Source organism: Lithobates pipiens, unplaced genomic scaffold (assembly GCF_037356315.1).
Source record: "Lithobates pipiens isolate NorthernLeopardFrog02 unplaced genomic scaffold, aLitPip1_a1.2 Scaffold_23, whole genome shotgun sequence".
Classification (NCBI taxonomy): Eukaryota; Metazoa; Chordata; class Amphibia; order Anura; family Ranidae; genus Lithobates; species Lithobates pipiens.
In genome coordinates this window covers 187,701,876-187,724,906 of record NW_027507785.1, presented here as the reverse complement: position 1 = coordinate 187,724,906, position 23,031 = coordinate 187,701,876, and the positions used below count along the sequence as shown (strand labels likewise).

The following is a 23,031-nucleotide window of genomic DNA, read 5'->3' as shown; positions in this document are numbered from 1 at the left end:
AAAACTGCTCCAGCTCCTTCGAGTTGGATGGTTTGCGCTTGTGAACATCAATCTTTAAGTCTGAAAAATGGGGTGTGATTCTGCACAATGGAAAAGTACAGGGCAGTTGGTAAGGAGAGGGAACTGCAACCCCTACAATATACTAACACCTAGGTGAAGTACAGAAATGAGTGAAAAGAAAGGTGTAGGTATGGCGCTGCTGCTCTATAATGAAAAAAGTTATTGAATGTAAATATAAAGTGACAAGTGCAAAAACATTTTTTGAAATTAATGAGAAAATAGAGAACTAAGACTAAAGCTAAGATTGGGACTTTATATGAGGCAATAACTATATATACCTCCATCCCTAAGGCCGCGTACACACGCGCGGACTGTTCGCCCAACTTTGTCCGTCAAACAGTTTCGGCAAACAGTCCGCTCAAAATTAGCATGGACGGACATGGCCACACACGACGGACGAACAGTTTGCTGAAACCGTGCGCGATGACGTGAACGGCACGTACGACGGGACGAAAAATACGACGTCCTATACACTGCATTATAACTTTCGGCGTGTAAATCCTTTCTGAGCATGCGCGGAACTTAGTTTGACGAACAAGCCTACACACGAGCGGACTGTTCGCTGAAACAAGGTTTCAGCGGACAGTTTTTCGGAAATTCCGTAAAACCTTGTTCGTCAAACTGTCCGCTGAAACTGTCTGCTGAAAGCCCACACACGAGCGGACTGTCCGCCCAAACACTGTTCAGCGGACAAAGTTGGGCGAACAGTCCGCGCGTGTCTACGCGGCCTGATACATTTGACAAAGAGAATGGATTGTGGGACTTTGTATGAAGCACATTACTAAGTCGAATGAGCCAATCAGTGTAAACATTGTTATTTATTACATAAGGTATACATACACATGTAAAATAGTAAAAAAATAAAATAATATAATAGTAGGTCTCAATAGATAAAATCTAAACAATTAATGATATATAACAATTGTCTCAACATAATATAAATAATAATGGACCTAGGGTATGTAGACCAAAATTGTAGTAGTAGCATATAGGCATAATAACAATAATGGATTGGTTCATTGTAGTAGACTATAATATAGTACAGATATTAGACATGGGAACTGTGACATAGCATCATAAAAAAAACTCTACGCGTTTTGTGGTTACATTACCACTCATCAGGAGAAGATGCAGAATTAAGGGGTGTCTATAATAGAATTAAAATGGCAAGATGATAAGATAGTAAAAGGGAGAAAATAAAAATATATAAGAAAGAGAGGGGACATGGAAGGTCCCAATCACTCTCACCTCTGTAGTGTATGGGTACAACTGTTGATAGTATCAATGGTAAAGGGCACTATAGAAGACATTATCCCCGGGACCTGAGGCCCAGCAATGGCACCAGCAACCAAAGTAAACATAGAAATAGGATCTCCAGTTAACAGCTGTGATGTTGATGTTGATGAACAATGTGAGGATAAGTGGTAAAGATAATGAAACCTAAGTACCTGCAAGGGTATGTAAGAGGAAGTGATCCAAAGTGGTTCCGCAGTGTCTTGCAAGTAAAGCAAGCTAGAGTGTAGGCACAGTGCATGTGTGGTATAAGTACCACCCATAAAGCAACGTCACACAGTGTAGTAAGGGGAAGGCGGCGCCACCGCCTGAGCAATAAGACGTACTTGGCGTTTGGCGCTCAAACTTCCCTCATGGAATACGCAGATGGACAAACATGTCAGCAACGCTTTAGTCTTAGTTCTCTATTCTCACACTCTCGGCGATGGAAGCACATAACTAAATTACTATACCTACCCCTATTACAATCTGTGACTTATTGTTGCCAATATGTTTCTCTTTAGAGGCACCAGTTCTGACAGGTGGGGTTAGACTTTGCCTCGCTATCCCTGGGAGCTGCGATGCACATGGGGCCGCCCCCCCTCCTGTTGTGGGGTGCGGGGCAGGCACACGTTGAGGGTCGACACCACACCCACATGTCAAGTGAGTCATGTCTTTCATGACATTGCATTGCTGACATGTTTTTCCATCTGCGTATTCCACAAGGGAAGTTTGAGTGCTAAACGCCGAGCACGTATTGTTGCTCAGGCGGTGGCACCGCTTTCCCCTTACTGCGTGATGTTGTTGGTCACCCTTGGTTTACGGCTCGTACTTATACAACACATGCACTGCGCCTACACTCTAAGCTTGCATTACTTGCAAGACACTGCTGCACCCCTTTGAATCACTTCCTTTTACATACCCTTGCAGGTACTTAGGTTTCATCATCTTTACCACTTATCCTTACACGGTACCTTGGTTTAATTTTATGCCCCCTGGGGTAATTTTAATTTTAAATTTTTTCACACTCATGGTATTTTTTCTAATTACACACTAATGTGGGTGTCTCTTTTCCAGTTTATCAGTTGTGGAATTAGCCTACTATCTAAACATCAACATCACAGCTGTTAACTGGAGATCCTATTTCTATGTTTACTTTGGTTGCTGGTGCCATTGCTGTGCCTCAGGTGTTACCGTCTCAGCTCCCGGGGATAACGTCTTCTATAGTGCCCTTTGCGATTGATACTATCAACAGTTGTATCCATATACTACAGATAGGTGAGAGTGATTGGGACCTTCCATGTTTCCTCTTTTTCTTCTATATTTTTATATTCTCCCTTTTACTATCTTAATGGTGCTAATAGATAAGCTAATAATGTAATCCCAGTGATACCACAATTACTTAATAAATATATATAAATTAACGTCCACATTAAACATAACAGTCAAGTCCACAAACAAAACGTATTATGGACTTCGTGATATTATTAAATAATAATAATAAAGTGATTACTGCTCATTAATAAAGTGTCCAGTGCTAATTGTCCACATAGTATTTGCCACTGTATAGCACTCTGGGAGATCGGTCCTTATTTTTGGTATTGGCGTTCCTCCAAGATTTAGTATATAAGGAAGAGAAAGGTACCCATAGCGTATTACCACTTAAGAACCATTTATTTTGATAAAAAAGGTGTTGAGATATACTCACATGTAATCAGACAACATCAAACATATATTGCTGACACAATCGTCGATGATAAACACTGTCTACGGTACTCAAACGGAAGTGAAGTTAAGAGGTACTGTAGCCCCGCCCTATGTGTTTTGTCACACTAGCAGTGTGTTTGGGGTAATTTTCCTGCTGGAAGGTGAACCTCCATCCTAGCCTCAAATCACACACAGAGTGGTAGAGATTTTGCTCAAGAATATCTCTGTATTTAGCACCATCCATCTTTCCCTCAACTCTGACCAGTTTCCCAGTCCCGACTGCTGAAAAACATGATGATGTGATGTGTTGGGTTTGGGTGATGTGGTGTGTTGGGTTTGCACCAGACATAGCGTTTTCTTTGATGGCTAAAAAGTTACATTTTAGTCTCATCAGACCAGAACACCTTCCTCCATACATTTTGGGAGTCTCCCACATGCCTTTTCACAAACTCAAAAGGTGCCATTTAGTTTTTTGCTGAAAGTAATGGCTTTTTTCTGGCCACTCTGCCATAAAGCCCAACTATATGGAGCGTACAGCTTATTGTTGTCCTATGTACATATAATCCAGTCTCTTCTGTGGAACTCTGCAGCTCCTCCAGGGTTACCTTGGGTATCTGTGCTGCCTCTCTGATTAATGCCCTCCTTGTCCGGTCCATGAGTTTTGGTATGGGGATGTCTCTTGGCAGGTTTTCTGTTGTGCCATGTTCTTTCCATTTGGTCAACACTGAAGAAATGGCTGCACTCCAAGATCCATCAAAATTCTTACCGTATTTAATAACGAACATCCCAAGTGTTCAAATGGTAGATGCGTTTCATAAACTAACAGGTGCGCATTATCCAATGAATAAGCGCACCTGTTAGTGTGTGAAACGCGTCTACCATTTGAACTGTCTGTAATACTTGGGATGTTCATTATTAAATAAAAATTTTGCTGGATCTTGGACTGCAGCCATTTCTTCAGTGTTGATCATATGCAGAGGGGAGTCGAGGCGGGCACCTGTCTCACCTGGAGCAGCAAGTTCTTTTGTTTGGATATCCAGCATCTTTCCATTTGGTTATGATAGATTTGATGGTGCCCCTAGGGATCATCAAAGATTTGGATATTTTTTTTATAACCTAACCCTGACCTGTACTTCTCAACAACATTGTCCCTTGCTTGTTTGGAGAGTTCCTTGGTCTTCATGGCAGTGTTTGGTTAGTGGTGCCTCTTGCTTAGGTGTTGCAGCCTCTGGGGCCTTTCAAAAAGGTGTGTATATGTAATGACAGATCATGTGACACTTAGATTTCTCACATTTCACTAATTATGTGACTTTTGAAGGTAATTGGCTGCACCTAAGCTTTTCATGGGCTTCATAACAAAGGGGGTGAATACATGTGCACATGCCAATTATCATTTTTTTTATTTCTGAAAAATAGTTTTACGTATATATTTTTCTAATTTTACTTCACCAACTTAGACTATTGTGTTCTGATCCATCACATATAATTCAGATAAAAAAAGCATTAAACTAAAGGCTGTAATCTAATAAAATAGGTAAAAAGCCAAGGGGGTGAATACTTTTGCAAGGCACTATACATTAGGCCCTTATTTGGACTCAGTTTTTAACTCTGCTGCAGCCTCCTCTTACTTTCCCCAAGAAATGCTTAATCCTCTTATTGTTGCATTACCAATACTAGAAAAGGATCCCGCCAATCCTCCAAATTGTTGACCTATCTCTCTAATAAATACAGACTTAAAACTTTACGCCAAACTTTAACCTTTAGATTGGACTGGTCTGGGTGTATTAGAGTGGGCAGGATGTCAACCAGTTTTACTAAAGGCAAACAAACATCTGATGCCAGTAGAGTTATAAATGTTGTCTATTTTGACAAAAGCTTTAAAACGCCTTCCTTGTTCCTAGCATACAAAGTCGAAAAAGCATTTGACAGGATACCTTGGACCTACCACTCTAGAGTACTAATGAAATTTGATTTTAATGGGCTTATAATTTCTGCAATTTTCCTCTGTATACCTGTCCCTCCACTCACGTTTACGCCTCAGGCATGTTGTCAAAACCGTTTTTGATTACCAACCGTACACACCAGGGCTGCCCACTCTCTCCTCTTCTCTTAAACTTACTTATAGAGCCATTACCAACATACAGTATGTGCAGTTCCATTCAGATATTTTTGGAATACAGATTGGAAACTGCAATTACGTCATCAGCCTATTTGCTGATGACATCATATTAATGCTTACTAAGGTGGAATCCTCCTAGCTTTTCAAAAACAATTATCTACCCTTTATTCAAAATATGGAATCTGCACTAACTCGGTTATCTCACCATGAACTCACCTGGTCAGGTAGACTGGCAGCATTTAAAATGCTTGTATTGCCCCAACTGCTATACCTTTTTTGAATAATGCCAATATGGTTACCTAACCATTACTTTACAATCTATACTAAATCAATATCGCTGGCATGGGAAAAAAACAGCTGTGCATTTAGTAAGCTCATCATACATAAGAAAGCAGGTGGACTTCGGCATGGGATTTTAAAATATTATTATATTGCTAGAGTACTTGCCCAACTTAAAGGATGTTTTTTCCAACCACCCACTTCCCTTTGGACAAAGATTGAGGCTGAATTATTACCTGGGAAAAATCTACTAACCTTTTTATTATCAGCATCCCTCAAACCACCAAATGTACCTCAAATATCACCCACAACCTTAACCTCGTTATCTGCTTGTAAACTGCTACAAACCTGATTGGGTGACCACTCTTCGTATACCAACATCGGTATGTAATATACTGATTACTAATTTATTGTTGGGACAATGGACTAACAAGGGTATTTTGTAGCTCCATGGTCTCTTTAGGAATGATTCTCTGAAAACCTTTCTAGAGCACGAATATCAGATATCTCACAAAGACTATTTTACTTATCTGCAAATTGCATCATACTTCCATCACAATCCTTCACTCTCCTGCCACCTTCCACACAAACTAACGCATTACTATCAGATACACAGATAATCAAAAGGGGGAATATCTCTATTTTATTCTCTACCAAAGAATAAAAATACATTTTTAATTCTCCACCATTTTGAGCCTGGCAAATACATGTAGGAGCGACATTCACCCACAATCAATAGGAATATGCATTCCAATCCATTTACAAATTCATTAGGAATTCATTTTGGAATTAATGTAAAAACTACACCTGTTATTGTATCTAACTCCTCATTGTATCTCCAAATTGAACCCCCTTTCCTCCAATCTTTGCTGGAGGGGTTGTGGCCAAGTAGGCACACTGTTCCACTAGTTATGGTTTTCCAAACTCCTAGCTGAATTTTTAAGGACTTTTTAAGGATCTTTAGAATCCTGCCCACAGTCACATCTATCCCAATAGCTACCTCTCTGAATCTATCCATTCTGAATATTGGATTGGAGAATATTCCTCATTCTCTGAAATGTATAGTTACGCATGTCTTATTAGTAGCCAGACTGTTACGGGATTGGAAATTTACCTTTCCTTTGACAATTTCAAAAGTTCTCAGAACAACTCACCTTCATTCTCATCAAGAAACAATGTTTGCTTCTACTAATGGGTCCTACCCGCACATATCCTCTCTGTGGCAGCCCTGAGCACACTGGTATGAGACACAGGTGAACTTATTATTGATAAGTCCTTAATATATCATCTCTGTATGTTGTGATTATTTTGGAACCATTTCTTGTTTGCCTGTATCTGCATAAGTATCGAGTAAATGAGTAAAGATTCTTTTGATTTCTATATGTTGATAGACCTATAAGCTGCTTTCATGCTGCTCCTACATTGTTGGTTTGCTGTTATTTTTCTCTGTATTTCTTTTTTAACCACTTACATACTGGGCACTTATACTCTCTTCCTGCCAATGCCAATTTCCAGCTTTCTGCACTCTCACATTTTGAAAGACAATTACGCGGTCATGCTACACTGTACCCAAATTAAATTTTTATAATTTTTCTCACACAAATAGAGCTTTCTTTTGGTATTTAATCACTAGTGGGTTTTTTATTTTTTGCTAAACAAAAAAAAAGACAGATAATTGTAAAAAAAAAAAAAAAAAATGTTTTTTATATTTTGTTATAAAATTTTGCAAATGGGTCATTTTTCTCCTTCACTGATGGGCACTGATAAGATGGCACTGATGGGCACTGATAATGCAGCACTGATGAACACTGATAGGTGGCACTGATGGGTCGATATTGTTGGGCACTGATGAGGTTACACTTATGGGTGGCACTGATAGGTGGCACTCATATGTGGCACTGGTGGGCACTAATCAGGATGCACTGATGAGGCACTAATGGGCACTGTTTGGCAGCACTGATGGTCACTGATAGGTGGCATTGGTTAGCAGTACTGATGGGCACTGATAGGTGGCACTGGTGGGCATGGATTTGTAGCATGGAGGGAACTGATAGTGGGCATTTAGGGGAACGATGTCCCTCTAACAGAAGCTGGTTACCGACTTTATTCTTTTCTTCATGCTAAAAGCGTGAAGACAAAAAAAAAGCCGGTAACTGGCTTCTGTTTACTTCTGTGATCATCTGTCATTGGCTGACAGCTGATCACATGGTAAAGGGCCCACTGTGATTGGCCCTTTACACTGTTCTGTGATCAGCTGTGTCCCGAGAACTTGGCAATCACAGAATGTGCCTCGCACGCCCCTGGGGGCACGCAGGTAGCGTGAGAAAGGGAGGGCGTACATAGACGCCCTCCCAGCATTTGAGGTCTGTGCTGTAGCTGTCTTTTGGCTATAGCGCAGATGTCAACTGGTTCATCGTGTTATATACAGTATTGTCTTGATGTAAGATGACTACTTTGTTTAAATATAAATTTCAATAAAGAAATATTGAAACTAAATCAAATCTGTTCATACTTTTCTTTACATTTACATTTTTACAGTTATGGCATTTAGCAAGTATGGAAGTGACAGTACCAAGACTGAACTAATCTTTTCACATGTATGTAAAAAAACATATAAACAAAAACACTGCAGTACTTCTGTACAATTTATTTAATCAAGTTGAACTTTTCCTTTCTGATCATAATTCTACATCTTTTGTAACCAATTGCAATATATCTTTAAATGTAATCACATATTTTCCATTCCCATTCCTCTGTTAATACATGAAATAAGCCAACTCTTGGATTCAGATGAATCTAAGAATGGAAGGAAAAACATGAACGGAACAAGAGCAGCTTCAGGAGGGGAAAATCACAGTAATGAGACAATGTGGAAAACTGCTCTTTATTAATGAATGTTACAAGGATTTGTAATGTAATCATATTAAACAGAAAATGGCTCTTCCTGTTTCCAGCCAGTATAATTAGTAGGTGAGATGGACTGAGCTCTACCAGCTTTAAACACATCAGGCAATATTCTATATTATAAAAGATGAACATCTTTGTAGCTTACATGTAAATATAACCATGGGCAGAGTTACATCAAAAACAATGTGAAGAAGACTGGCTAGAAAGAAACTAGAATCACTGAAACAGTTGCTGAGCAGAAGAACAAGATGTCTCCTCACTTGGTACCATGTGGGGCCACATTTGTGCCTTTTCCAGGACTTGAGCCAACACTGTTTGACACAGGACACAGGTAAAAAATAATATCATTCATGCCATTTGTTAGTATTTGTTTATTGTTAAAATATTTTACCTTAGAAATAACTGTGTGAGAAAAAGCATTTTTTAGGCACAATTAAATTAAAAAGCAATTCTGGTTAAAATGATCAAAGTATGTTCTTGTCAGCAATTAATTTACATTTATACTTTTCTGTAGCAGTGATGCGGTTCCAAGACAAACATAAAGTTTACTTATCAAAATCCTCAACAATGTTTACATACATTTCACTTTGCTACTATTATTATTTTTATTAATAATAATAGAAATAGTAGTAGTAGTAATAATAATATATGTGATATTGCTTAATCCAATTTTGTATTGAACTCTAAATCTAAAGGTTATAACAAATGTAAAAACTATTACAGTTGAGAGCACTGCCCAAAAAAAAAAATTCTCTCTAAATGAAAAGCAATATAGCCACATAGTTAGGACTAAATAGGTGAACTTATTAATTATGCGAATATGAGAAAAGGACTGAAATGTACCAGCATCTTTCTGTCCACATGCTATTATTAGCAATAATTATTATAACTGGTCAGACTAGCACTAAGCTGATGTTTTGTAGTGGCCTAGTGGGAAGTTTTTTTTTTTTTAGGGTTTTTCTGTTAAAACATTAGCCTGGTGATGAAGTTTATATTGACTGGAATCAGCATAGTAGTTTGCCTGCTGTGCTAAGATAATATGAAGAGACGTCTGTAAATCATTGCTTTTTGTTAGTTGTTATAATTAGTGAAAATACAACAACAGAAAATATAACATTAAAGTTGATCCTTACCTTCTGGAAAAACTTTCCTCCAATCTACCCCTACTCCCCTCCTCTACTAATAGAGTTTTTTTTTCCTTTCGCTATGCCTCCTGGAATATACATGTCACATATCCCTTGAAGCATATTCACAAAAGAAGAGGGGGGCATGCCTAGTGCTGTGCCACCTGGAGGCATGCGGGCTGAACCCAGAAGAGTTGGCCGGCCTCTCAATGTCACAAACATCATGGTGACATGGGACTACGTGGTGGCAGAAGACAAAAGGATCTCAGTGGGACAATTCTGAATCCTCTAGGTGGGTGAGTATCTGAAATGTTCACCCCAGTAAGTGGGGGTAAAAAAAGGAATGGGGAGCGAAGATCAACTTTAAGTGATCAGGAGTATATCTGGCTGCTGTTTAGCCTGGATGGAGGAATCTGTTCTTCTGGTTATTGTATTCTGGCAGCCAGCACTGCTGCTGTGAGAATATCCACACAGTGATATATCAAAAACAAAACAAAGTCAGTGCTATGTTACCAATGTAGTCTGCTAGTAACAATAAAAATCAATATATAAATTCTGATGGGTATGCATAAACTAATAATTGCAGTGCCACCAAAATAAATGTGAAAAAATAAATAAAAAATAATTTGCACTTGCCCATTCATTATAATATCGTGAACTGCTGCAACACAAATGTCTAAATACTAGACAATAATGAAAAAAATAATACAAAAAAAATGGTGTGCTGTTCCTTTAAATTCTTTATCAACCAAGCTATAACCCAAAGCAATTAAATTAAATATGACCAAATATGAAAATTCATAGAAATAAATAAATAGTGTAAAACCAAAGGTTATGTCTATTAATATAAAAGAAACACACTTACAATAAGGCTGTGAATTCCAAACAGTGAAATAAAATCAAGTTAGCCGTGGTGTCACCCATCCTGCCAGCCAGGATGACGTCACACACACACTCCACCCAATGCGTTTCCCCAAAAATGGCATCTTCTGCTTCTACCATCTGAGTGGGCGGGGCTGCTGAGTGGGCACTGTCCAACTGGCATGTTTCCCCAAAAATTGTGTCTTCTGCTTCTACCATGTGAGTGGGCGGGGAAATGCTTCAGAGTGTGATGTCATTGCAGCTAGCAGGAAGGGTGACACCACAGCTGGCTTGATTTTATTTCACTGCTTGGAATTCACAGCCTTGTGCGTTTCTTTTATTTTAATAAACATACCATCAGTTTTATGCTATGAGACTTCTCCTCGTTTGCATTATACACATGTCCACTTGGTCAGCAGTTTCCAGCCAAAGAATGATTGAGATCATTATGAAAGTGTCCTCTAGACATGCCTAATGCGAAGCCTTCATTGTGGAGACTGAGAGCAGGCTGGTTTTGATCTCTGTAATCAATATCTATGCTGTCTGGTAAGAAGCTATTTTTCTCTTACTATGGAGCACGTTTTTCAGCACTGGAGCAACTTTGAAGTGGCATTGGGTTAGGAGAACTGAATTCATCGGTACATAATAGTGGACTTTCTAACTATTAACATTGCATTTTCAATATTTGAATATCTTTGATTATATGTTATATTGTATTGCATATTATACATCATATTAGCACTTGAACTTTAATTCTTTCTTTTCTTTCTATGAATCTTCATATTTGGTCATATTGAATTCCTTTGGGTTATATCACTGGTTGATTTTTATTTTTTTGAAAGCCTGTGACATGCAAAACACACTCAAAAACTTCACCCGGTGCCAAAAAAATGTGCACACACATAAAGAGTGAAACACAAAAAAGTGCAACGGATACATAAACCCTCTGAAATCAGAGGGCCTTGCCCTGAATCCCCCGGGGCATTAGGCTCCAGACAGGGACAGAGGTACTTAAAACATGGTCCATCTGGCCGAAACCAGATGGACCCCTTTCTTTGTAAGGTCTGCCGAAACAGACCCACCCAAGTACTAGGTAGGGCTCCCCTGAAGGGAGACCCCAGAAGAGAGAGGGCAAACTAAGCCAGAAGGCCATGTCCACCCCCTCCCCAGACTTTCAGGACAGGCCCGAGGACCTGTGACCCTACTCATCACACAGTACACTAAATTAAATAAAGTGGGGAAGGGATAGTGGAGAGGAGAGTGAAAAGGTGGCCATTGTGTAAAACAAAGACCAGGCCCTCTGGCCAGGAACAAAAAATTCCTCTGGTCCCAGCCAAAAGGCCTGGCCCAAGAGGCAGGTGCTAAAAAAGCGTGCTATTGGTGCAGTGACCGTGGTGCCCAAAATCAGAATGACCCTCACTCACAGTGATTTTTAGGCACCCCTGGACTGCCACTCCAGAGGCTCATACTCCAAAGGCTTTCAAGACTGCCCTGACCAACAGCCCAGACCACAGCAGCCCCCACCCCAGGCAGGAAGGCAAGGAGTTCAGGAAGCCCGGGGGAGCCTGTCTACCCGCCAAGCTCAACCCTGCTCCCATCACTCCTACCTAATTACATTTGGGAAGTACTAACCGCTCCTCCCCTTCAGCTAGAGAGCAGCCAGTGTTCCCTCCCGAAAAACTGTCTGGGGCTAGAACTACCCCAGTCCAGGCCAGAAGGCCAGGTACTCGACCCTCTGGGTCTGACCAATAGCAGCACCCATCCTCACCAGGGACACCCTTCCGGACGGCTTGGACTCGAACATGCACCGGCCCCCAGTTTCCGTCAGGCTGCATGGCATGAACCCTGCCGAAACCGTCCTTCCAGGTGCAAATTACGCCATTAGAAGCATTAGCCCTCCCCTCTCTATAGGGGTGGCACAGCGCCTCATTTGCCAACTGATAAGGACAGATACTACACTTGATCTTAGCCAAAGGGCCGAGAAGGATATATCACTGGTTGATATACTATTTAAAGGAATAGTGCACATTTTTTTTGTATGGGTGGGTGCCAACAGCCAGAGTCACCAGGGTACAGAGCAGAGAGTGGACTAATCGCTGTGTGTGACTGGATGCGAACTGCAATATTGCTGGGACTAATGTGCTGCTGCTGTGGAGATTTACCATCTGCTGCTAGAGAGAGAGAGACCGAGCCTTTTAGGAACTAACCATAAAGCCATATTGTAGCCTTATTGCTGCCTGCAGGCTTGACTGGGGCTATTCTCATTTGCACCAATGGTAAAGCTGGGCCCCAACGTTAGCTAGCCAAAGAGTTAGGACTAAGTATGTCACGCTTGCTACACAGAGACCTTCACCTATTGCTTATGCTAAGAATTACCTCTCAGGTGACATTGCTTTATATCTTAGCCATTCTCCTTGAGTGAAATATAGATTAGTTTTAGTATTATTATTGCAGGTAAAGCTTATATACATTGTTTATTGCTGATCTTGCTGATTTATGAGTTGATTCCAATCTAGTGGTACAGAACTGTAACCAAAGTCACTTCACCCTAGAGATTACATTGTTTAGCAGACTGTGGGGGTGATTTACTAAGAAGAAGGCACTGCACCAGTTCAAACATCAATTGGTGTGCTGGAAAAGTCATTAATCGAATGTGAGAACTGGCGCACATTGAAGCGTAAATATCGATAATAAATACCCGCATATGTAAACTGCAACTGTCACAAGGGTAACTGTGGTTTTCTCATTGATAATAGTGCATGCCCAATACAATTGATTAATTCCATCTCATTGGATGTGTCTTGTTAGGCAATTAGTAGGTGTTCTTAGTTAATTAACCCTTTTGATGCTAATCTGATTCCTATCACTTCTAGTATATCTTTGAAATTCGTTTTTTTTTTTTTTTTACCCATATCTTTCAATAAACTACAAAGAACAGAGAAGTGTTCCTAAACCCAATAAATACATTTTTTCTGATCTTGATTTTAAAAGTTGACCATACATTGCAATCAGTTAGATGTTAAACAAATTAGACTTAGTTCAAGAGCCTGTTTGATTTTCTATAATTTGAATTCAATGTTCAAGTGCGTCTTCCTATTACCTATTTTGCCTAAATATCCAGTTGTACAGAGATTGGCCAATCAGATTGCATAGTGCAGGAACATCTTACGTGCCAAATTTGGAATGTAGATGTGCCATGACCCACTTGTATTTTCCAAACAATATTTCTTGGGCATTATACAAAGCACATGAAAAAAACACCTTTTTTCAAGACATGTTAGAGTGATCAGGAATCTTCAAACTACGGCTCTCCAGGTGTTGCGGAACTACACATCCCATGAGGCATTGTAAAGGTCTGACAATCACAGACATGACTAGGCATGATGGGAATTGTAGTTCTTGAACAACCGGCCATAGTTTGAAGACCCCTGTGCTAGACCATTATTATGCCTCCAGAATTGGGAGTGTGACATCTACCCAACTTGTCTCTGCTGGTGGATATAAGAACCTACATCTATAGATCTATCTATCTATCTATCTATCTATCTATCTATCTATCTATCTATCTATCTATCTATCTTCACGGAAGTAGGTGTGTGTTTTGAGGCCAAATCATTTAGACATGCATACATGACGCACACAAACACCACCCCATGTAAAAATAAATAAAAAATGATCTTAATTTGCAAATAGAAAGACATAGAAGAAATTAGCAGCAGTACAAGCAACTTCCTGGAGGGGCATGATGTCCATCCAGTTAAACCTGTGTATGTACTACTATGTGTATGTAATAGTACACTGATGGGGAACCTTGGCACCCCAGATGTTTTGGAACTGCATTTCCCATGATTCTCAACTACATTGAAGAGTGCAGGAGCATTATGAGAAATGTAGTTCTAAAACACCTGGAGTGCCAAGGTTCGCCATCACTGTAATAATATCTTTACTATTTCACATTTCCTTGTATACTGCTTTGACTAAGATGCCCATCTAAAAGTTTTTGAAACTGTCAACACTCCCCGGTGTCACCAACAATTCTGGAAGGGAGTTCCACATTCTTACCAGTCTAACACTAAATAACTTCCTACAAAGTGTAAGGTCAAACCGCGTCTTGTCCAACTTCATTGAGTGGCCAAGTATCAGGTTCACTGTTATATAAATATGCCCCATAGTGTGTTATGGCATTCATTATGTGTTAAATGAAGAATGTGCTAGTATCCTTTATTAACCACTTGCCGGCTGCACACTGTAGCTTTGCTGTTAGCCCTTGTACATACGGTCGGAGAATCCGTCGGAATGTGTCCTATCGGACCGTGTTGTCGGATAATCCAACTGTGTGTGGTATGCATCGGACTGATTCCATCGGGATATTCGTTGGACCCAATTTTCCAACTTGTTGGAAATATTTCCCGACCAACTGGGCCGATCGGACATACTCCGATCATGTGTAGAGAATTTTGATTGGACCAAGTGCCACGCATGCTCAGATCAAATTCCTACATCAAAGCTATTGGCTACTAGCCTGAATGTAGTCCCATCGTAATGAAATTACATCATCACGTTCTGAAAGATCAGATTTTTCGACAACTTAGTCCGACCGTGTGTATGCAACAGTTTTGGACAAGATCCGTCGGACAAAATCCGACGGAAAAAATCCGATGGATTTGGTTGTCGAAATCTCCGACCATGTGTACAGGGGCTAACAGTGCGGGTCGGCTGCACAGAATCATTTATATATACACATGCTTCTGCACTTCTGAGTAGGGGACACACACGCCTGCCTGCCGACCGAGCTGTACTGTCACCGTCCAATTTATGGCCTGGGACCGCCGATCAGAAGATCGATTGAAAGGAGAAAGATTAGCGTATGTAACCAGCACAGAACTCTACTGACAGTGGGGATGTACTGGTTTTGTCTCCCTGCTGAGTGAAAGCAGCACAGTTAAGTCATAAACACTTGCTAGGTACACAGTTAACCCGTTGATTGCCCCAGATGGTAACCCCTTCCTACCCAGTGTCATTAGTACGGTGACAGTTCATAATATTAGCCCTGATCACTGTATTAGTGTCGCAGTCAGTTCCTACTATAAGTCGATGATAGCCGATATTACTAATACCGTATATACTCGAGTATAAGCCGAGATTTTCAGCCTCTTTTTTGAGGCTGAAAGTGCCCCCCTCGGCTTATACTCGAGTCATCGCTGTCTGCCCGCTCGATCAGCGTGTCGAGCAGACAGACAGCGGCCATTCTGATTCAAAAGCCGCGCCTCCGGCTCCCCCTTCGCCTGTGATAGGCGGAACACTGAATTTCCCAGCAGCCTGTGTTCCGCCTATCACGGACTTCGTATCATCCTCGTACTACGGACGAGGATGATACGACGTCTGTGATAGGCGGAACACAGGCTGCTGGGAAATTCAGTGTTCCGCCTATCACAGGCGAAGGCGGCGGCGCAGCTTTTGAATTTTACAATGGCCGCCGACGAACGAAGAGGGCACGGGACGGAGGCAAGGCACAGGACGGCACGGCACGGGACGGGACGGGACGGGACCGGAGGCAAGGCATGGCGGCGAGGCACGGCGGCGAGGCACGGCGGCGAGGCACGGAGGCAAGGAGGCTCGGCACGGGACGGAGGCTCGGGACAAAGGCTCAGGACACAGGTAGGCTGGACACACACACACACACACACACACACACACACACACACACACACACACACACACACACACACACACACACACACACAGGGATGGATGGATGGATGGAGACACACACACACAGGGATGGATGGACGGACACACAGGGATGGACGGACACACAGGGATGGACGGACACACAGGGATGGACGGACACACACACAGGGATGGACAGGCATGTCTTACCCTCGGCTTATACACGAGTCAATAAGTTTGCCAGTTTTTTTGGGGGTAAATTGGGGGCCTCGGCTTATATTCGGGTCGGCCTATACTCGAGTATATACGGTATATAAAAAATTTAAATAATTTCAGTATCCATACTGTTGTTTGTAGACGCTACAACTTTAATATACACTTATTGTGATTTTTTTTACATTTTGACATAAATTTATGAAGTTAGTTTTTTTTAATGAAAATGTTTTATGGCAAAAAGTAAAACCATATTGTTTTTTTATTGTTTTTTAAATGTTGTCTTTTTTATTTATATAGCAAAAAATAAAACAAGCAGTGGTAATAAAATACCACCAAAAGAAAGTTCTACTTGTGTGAAAAAAATTATACTAATTTTGTTTGTGCATAGCATTGCATGACTGCACAATCGCCAGTTAAAGTAGCACAGTGCCAAACTGCAAAAAATGGTTTGGTCATGAAGGGGGTAAGATCTTAAGTGGTTAAAGTAGGTGTAAACCCCTAAGATTATGACATTCAACTTGCTAGAGAATCATATATTATAAACAAGTGGCACTTTTCTTTAATAACATATTTGCACTTTTTATATTTTTTTCCTTTGTTGTATCTCAGTGCTGTTGATCTCCCGTAGCCCCTTTGCAGCCACCATCTTCCTACTCCAAGGATGGCTGCAGGGCACTTCTCAAGGCTGGGTAATATGTGCTGAAATTGCTGCTTGTAGTCTAGTCTCTATTAGAAGCCTATATGACAGGGTGACAACACAGAAGCACAATAGAATAACAGGGACAGAATGTCTGCATTTGTCTGCATTTATTAGAAGTTATCATGTTTTAACCACTTGCCGCCCGCCCTATAGGCAATTGACGGCGGCAAAGTGGTTTCATAATCCTGACCGGACGTCATATGACGTGATCAGGATTATGAGCCGCTGCGCGCCCCCGGGGGCGCGCATCGCGGCGATCGTTGTTGCGACACCCGGCAACTACGATCTCGGTAAAGAGTCTCCGACGGAGACTCTTTACCATGTGATCAGCCGTGTCCAATCACGGCTTATCACAGTGTAAATGGGAAGAGCTGTCAGACGCGAGTAGAGGAGAGCCGATCGGCTGCTCCTCTGACAGGGGGGGTCTGTGCTGATTGATTATCAGCACAGCCCCCCCGAGGATGCCCACACTGGTCCACCAGGGACGCCACCAGACCACCAGGGAAAAGGTAATGAAGGTCATAATCCTCCCTAGACCACCAGGGATGCCAGTCAGCACAATGGGTGCCAATCAGTGCCCATAATGGATGCCAATCAGTGCCCACAATGGGCATCACTGATTGGCATGCATTATTGTTTGGCACTGATTGGCATCCATTACTATAGTATAACACCGATGCCGCCTATGAGTGCCCACCTGTGCCGCCTATTAGTGCCCACCTGTGCCGCCTGAGTGCCCACCTGTGCCGCCTGAGTGCCCACCTGTGCCGCCTGAGTGCCCACCTGTGCCGCCTATCCATGCCTATCCGTGCCGCCCATCCGTGCCAGCTATCAGTGCCAATTTGTGCCACCTATCAGTGTCCATCCGTGTCGCCCATCCGTGTCGCCCATCCGTGTCGCCCATCAGTGCCGCCCATCAGTGCCACTTCATTGGTGCCACATTGGTTCCCATCAGTGCCGCCTTATCAGTGCCCATCAGTGTAGCCCCATCAGTGCCCATCAGTGAAGGAGAAAACGTACTTATTTACAAAGTTTTGAAACTGAAACAAAAAAAACATTTTTTTTTTCAAAATTTTTGGTATTTTTTTATTTGTAGCGCAAAAAATAAAAACCGTAGAGGTGATCAAATACCACCAAAAGAAAGCTCTATTTATGGGAAAAAAATGATAAAAATTTCATTTGGGTACAGTGTAGCATGACCGCGCAATTGTCATTCAAAGTGCAACAGCGCTGAAAGCTCAAAATTGGTCTGGGCAGGAAGGTGTTTAAGTGCCCTGTATTGAAGTGGTTAAAGGAATTGTGTATTTTTAATTTTGCGCATTAAGCATAATTTTAGCTTGTTTCAGGAAATGCCTAATGCTCAGTTTCTCACCCTTAAAATGGACTTGTTACATATTATACAGTGTATATTATGTTACATATGGGCAGGAAGGTGTTTAAGTGCCCTGTATTGAAGTGGTTAAAGGAATTGTGTATTTTTAATGTTGCGCATTAAGCATAATTTTAGCTTGTTTCAGGAAATGCCTAATGCTCAGTTTCTCACCCTTAAAATGGACTTGTTACATATTATACAGTGTATATTATGTTACATATTATACAGTGTCTACTATATGAATATGCATTTTCTTTCATTTTTACACCTCTGTCTTCGACAAGTCATTTATCTTCACATAAACACAACAACAACAAAAAATGTGAAAAGATTCTAACATTGTATTTATAAATTATTCAGACTGGATCAGCTATCTGTGCTCACTGGAGCAGACACAGTAAGGAAAGGGGCTGAAGGGCATCCAAACATGTTTATTGTGCTATATAAAGTGATTTTTATTTTTTCATTTATTGTATGCAATGGTTTGATAAAAAATGTTTGCCACCTGTGTTGAGACATTTTCTTTTACCTTTTCTGTAAAGACAACAGAAAGTGAGAGAAAATCTTTCTAAAATGAGGCAAATCCCCTCAGACTGTTGTCTTATGAACACGTGTCTCCATTAGAAGATTCACCCTCTATTCTTATCCTGGTGATAATTAATAAATTGTTTCCTAATGGAAATAATAATTCAAAATTTAAAATCGCCCTCACTTAGAGCCCCAACGGTCACCAGAACAAGTAGAGGGCATACAGTAAATCTCCCTAGTGGGTACACAGCATCAAAAATCTAAAAAAGAAAGAAAAATGAAGTGTGGTTTCTGATTGATGAGAGTTTTCATGAACATTTCACTTACTCACTTAATAAGAGTCAACGTGTATTAGGAGCTCCCACCTCCCCTTCTTTAGAGCTACCAAAGTACAAACTATTTTATTATATATTTGACTTCATAACATAAGAAAACATGAAAATATAACCTATATCCCCATCAGGGATTCTAATCCTATTTCATTCTATCTAAAACATGAAGGGGAAAAAAAAAGAGGTTAGAAAAATTTTAGGTTTTACAAAGCTTTTGAAAAACATTCCTTTTTCATTTTTTTTTTTGAGCTTTTTATTTTAGTAATCCAAATGTTTTCATTACTAATGCACCTTGATAAGCTGATCCTCCTATATGCACAGAAGAAGTTTTTTTTTTTCAATGAATACAGCTGGCCCCTTTGTATGTACAGATATACAACACACAAATGTTAGCCATTTCTCCATATTCCTGATTCTGAGGAATTGTACATTGGAAACCCACTAGAGGCACAGTGACAAATGTTTGCACAGTGCTTTATAAAATGAAGGTAGACATTACAGTTACAATACAATTTGGTACTAGAGGAATAAGAGGACCCTGCTTGTTAGAGCTTACAATCTAAGAGCGAGTGTCAAGTGATAGAAATGGTAGAAATTGGGGGGGGGGGGGGGAGGTGAGCTGATGGAGAAAGTAAAAACACAGTATATTAGTTAGAAGCAGGATAGGCTTCTTTAAAGAAAAGGATTTTCAGAGATCGTCTAAAGATGGATAGATTAGGAGATAGTCTGACAGTTAGGGGTAGGGAGTTCCAAAGGATGGGAGAAGCTTGGGAGAAGCCCTGAAGGCGAGCATGGGACAAGGTTACAAGGGAGCTTGAGAGCAGGAGGTCTTGGGAAGAGTGAAGAGAGTGGTATGGTTGCTATTTTGAGACCAGGTTAGTGATGTAGCTGGGGGCAGAGCTGTGGGTGGCTTTGTAGGTTGTTGTTAGTACTTTAAACTTTAATCGTTGGGTGAATAGAAGTCAATGGAGGGATTGACAGAGAGGGATACTAAACAATGAACCTCTGGTAAGGTGGATAAGTTTGGCAGCTGAATTCATGATGGACTGAAGGAGGGATAGCCAATGTAAAGGAAATCCAATGAAGAGGTAGTTGCAATTGTCAAGGTGAGAAATAACCAGGGAGTGAATTAGAAGCTTTGTGTTGTCATTGGTTAAAAAGGGGCGTATGGTGAAGATGTTGCGGATGTTAAAGACTTGGACGGGGATTGGATGTGGGCCTCAAAGGACAGTTCAGAGTTCAATGTTACCCCTAGCACCCTAGCATGCGGGGACAGACTGGTAGTTGTGCTATTGATCTTGTCAGAGAAGTCAGGGGAAGGGGCATGTGGGGGGAAAAAACATTATGAGCTCAGTTTTGAGAAGATTGAGTTTGAGGAAGTGGTGTGACGCCCAGTCAGATATATAGTATCTGTTAGTAAATCAGTGATATATGAGGATACTGATGGGGTGAACTGGGGGGGTAGAAAGATATATTTTGGTGTTATCAGTATAGAAATGGTATTAGAAGCCACTGGAGGCTATCGGCTGATCCATGAAAGATCAAGAATAGGAAAGGTCCAAGGACAGAACCTTGGGGGGACCCCAACGGTAAGAGGAATAGGAGAGGAAGAAGTAGAGTTGTAAGTGACACTGAAGGTGCGGTGAGATAGGTAAGATTCAAACCAATGGAGAATACAGTCATGGAGACCAAGGAAATTGATTTTTTTTTTTAAGGGGGGCGGTCAACTATATCAAGAGTATGGAATAGTGACCATTGGTTTTAGCTGTTAGTAGGTAGTTTGTGAGTTTCAGGATAGCAGTTTCTGTGGAGTGTTGTGGGAGAAATCCAGACTGAAGGGGATCAAGAAGGTTATTCTCAATGGGGAGGCAGCTTAGCCAGTTGTAGACTAGACATTGGAGGAGTTTGGAGGCAAAAGGGAGTAAGGAGATGGTCATACCCAGATAGCAAGGATAACTTGCCACAAATTTGTGGCAGTGTTGAATTGTAAGTCTGTTAACTTGCTGCACTTTTTCACTGGCAAATTGTACACTAGCAGAGCACTTGAAGCACAAGTTCTAGTTGACAATTTTACAATTTGTAGCAAAATTGCACGGCAAGTCTCTAGCAAGAGCATAGTTGCATTGGTGAGTCTACTGTAAGAGCTCTGCATGTCTACAGCATGAAAATGCAGCCACAGTGATCCCTGTGGTGGGATGACTATTGCACAGCATAACTGAACCAGAAATGTCAGAATGTTTGCAAATAAAGTCAATCTGGAGTTATGCAATGTGAACTTGCTGCAATTGTAGCCTGGCAAGTATAGCAATAGCTTAGCAAGTCATTTTCAAACTTGCTGCACAATTTCTTGCTATCTGGATAGGTTGTCAAGATTGGTGGGGTCTAGTGAGGCCTTTTTAGGTTTGGGGGTGACTAGTGCATGTTTTAGAGGGTTGGGGGGGATGCCAGTAGAGAGGATGAGATTGAAGATATGAGTTAAAGAGTGTAGGATAGAGCCAGAGGGTGACCGTAGTATTTGTGAGGCCACAGGGTCCAGGGAGCAGGTGGTTAGGTAGGCGTTAGAAAAAAGTTTAGTGACTGCCTTTATAGTAGCTGCATTAAATGAGGGAAATATTGACTGTGCAGGTGGACAAGGAGTGTAAGGTTAGAGAGATATGTGTACAGTGGCGATCTCATCACAAATCGTATCAATCTTATTTTTTAAGTGATTAGCAATATCCTGGGCAGTGAGTAAGTTAGTGTATGGAGGTAATGAATGATGAAGTAGAGAGTAATGCCGTGTACACACGGCTGGACTTTTCATTGGACTGAACTCCGAAGGACTTTTCGACAGAGTTCCGATGGAGTTCGGCTGAAATGGACTTGTCTACACACAATCACACCAAAGTCCAACGGATTCGACCATGATGACGTACGACTGGACTAGAATAACGAAGTTCATAGCCAGTAGTCAATAGCTGCCCTAGCGTTGGTTTTCGTCCATCAGACTAGCATACAGATGAACTGATTTTTCGACCGGACTCGAAAAGATTTGAAACATGTTCTAAATCTAAAGTCCGTCTGATTTTTCAAAAGCAAAGATCCGATGAAGCCCACACACGGTCGAATTGTCCGACGGATTTGTCAAAAAGTCCAGCCGTGTGTACACGGCATTAAAGAAAGAAAAGAGTTGATGGCGACTGCGAGAGAGCGTGTTAATGAGAGTGATAAAATAGGTCTGTTTGGCAGTGTGAATACAAGAATTGTATTTTTGGAGGGCAGGTTTATACTGGTTGAAGTATTGCTGGGACTTATTCTTATGCCACAGACTCTCAAGAGCCTGGCTATGTTTTTTGAGGCTTCTGGTATTGTCTGTACCAGGGTTGTTTTGGTTGGGGCCTGATTTTGTGTGTAGTAAGTGGAGAGATTTCCTCCAATTTCACAGCAGGTTAAAGGAAATCTCCCAAATGGTACAAAAGATGGAGAAAAAAAAAATCAGATAAGCATTCTAACCCTTCAGAAGAAAAAGAGAACGTTGGGACTTTAAATGAGGCGGTGACCAGGTAAGGTCAGTTGCCTCCATCCCTATTTGAATAAAGCAATTAGGATGACTGGGGGTTGGGACTTTAATCGAAGCAGGCAGGTGTAAAACATTTACATTTATTGGAAAATCAATGGTAAGTTGCATGAGGGTAGTCATGAGTACACCAAGAAGACCAATATATTCCATTCAATGGATAGACATACAGCAATAACAATTGACCACAAAGATACAAATCACATATTACAAGTGATCATTAAGTAAGTAAAACATATGGTTGGCATAAAACATGGCATATAGTAGCTCTATGCATTTCGTGGATTCATCCACTCTTCAGGAGCATGCACGTGGAAAACTGAATGCT

General features: G+C 41.1%; 1 protein-coding gene and 1 pseudogene across 2 annotated transcripts in view; one reads left to right on the top strand and one right to left on the bottom strand.

Annotated features, from left to right (window-relative positions):
* Positions 1–23,031, top strand: part of KCNT2 (potassium sodium-activated channel subfamily T member 2) — a 1,477,061-nt gene that overhangs the window by 124,440 nt on the left and 1,329,590 nt on the right. The window lies entirely within an intron of this gene.
* On the bottom strand, positions 12,181–12,319 carry LOC143928570 (U2 spliceosomal RNA; annotated as a pseudogene).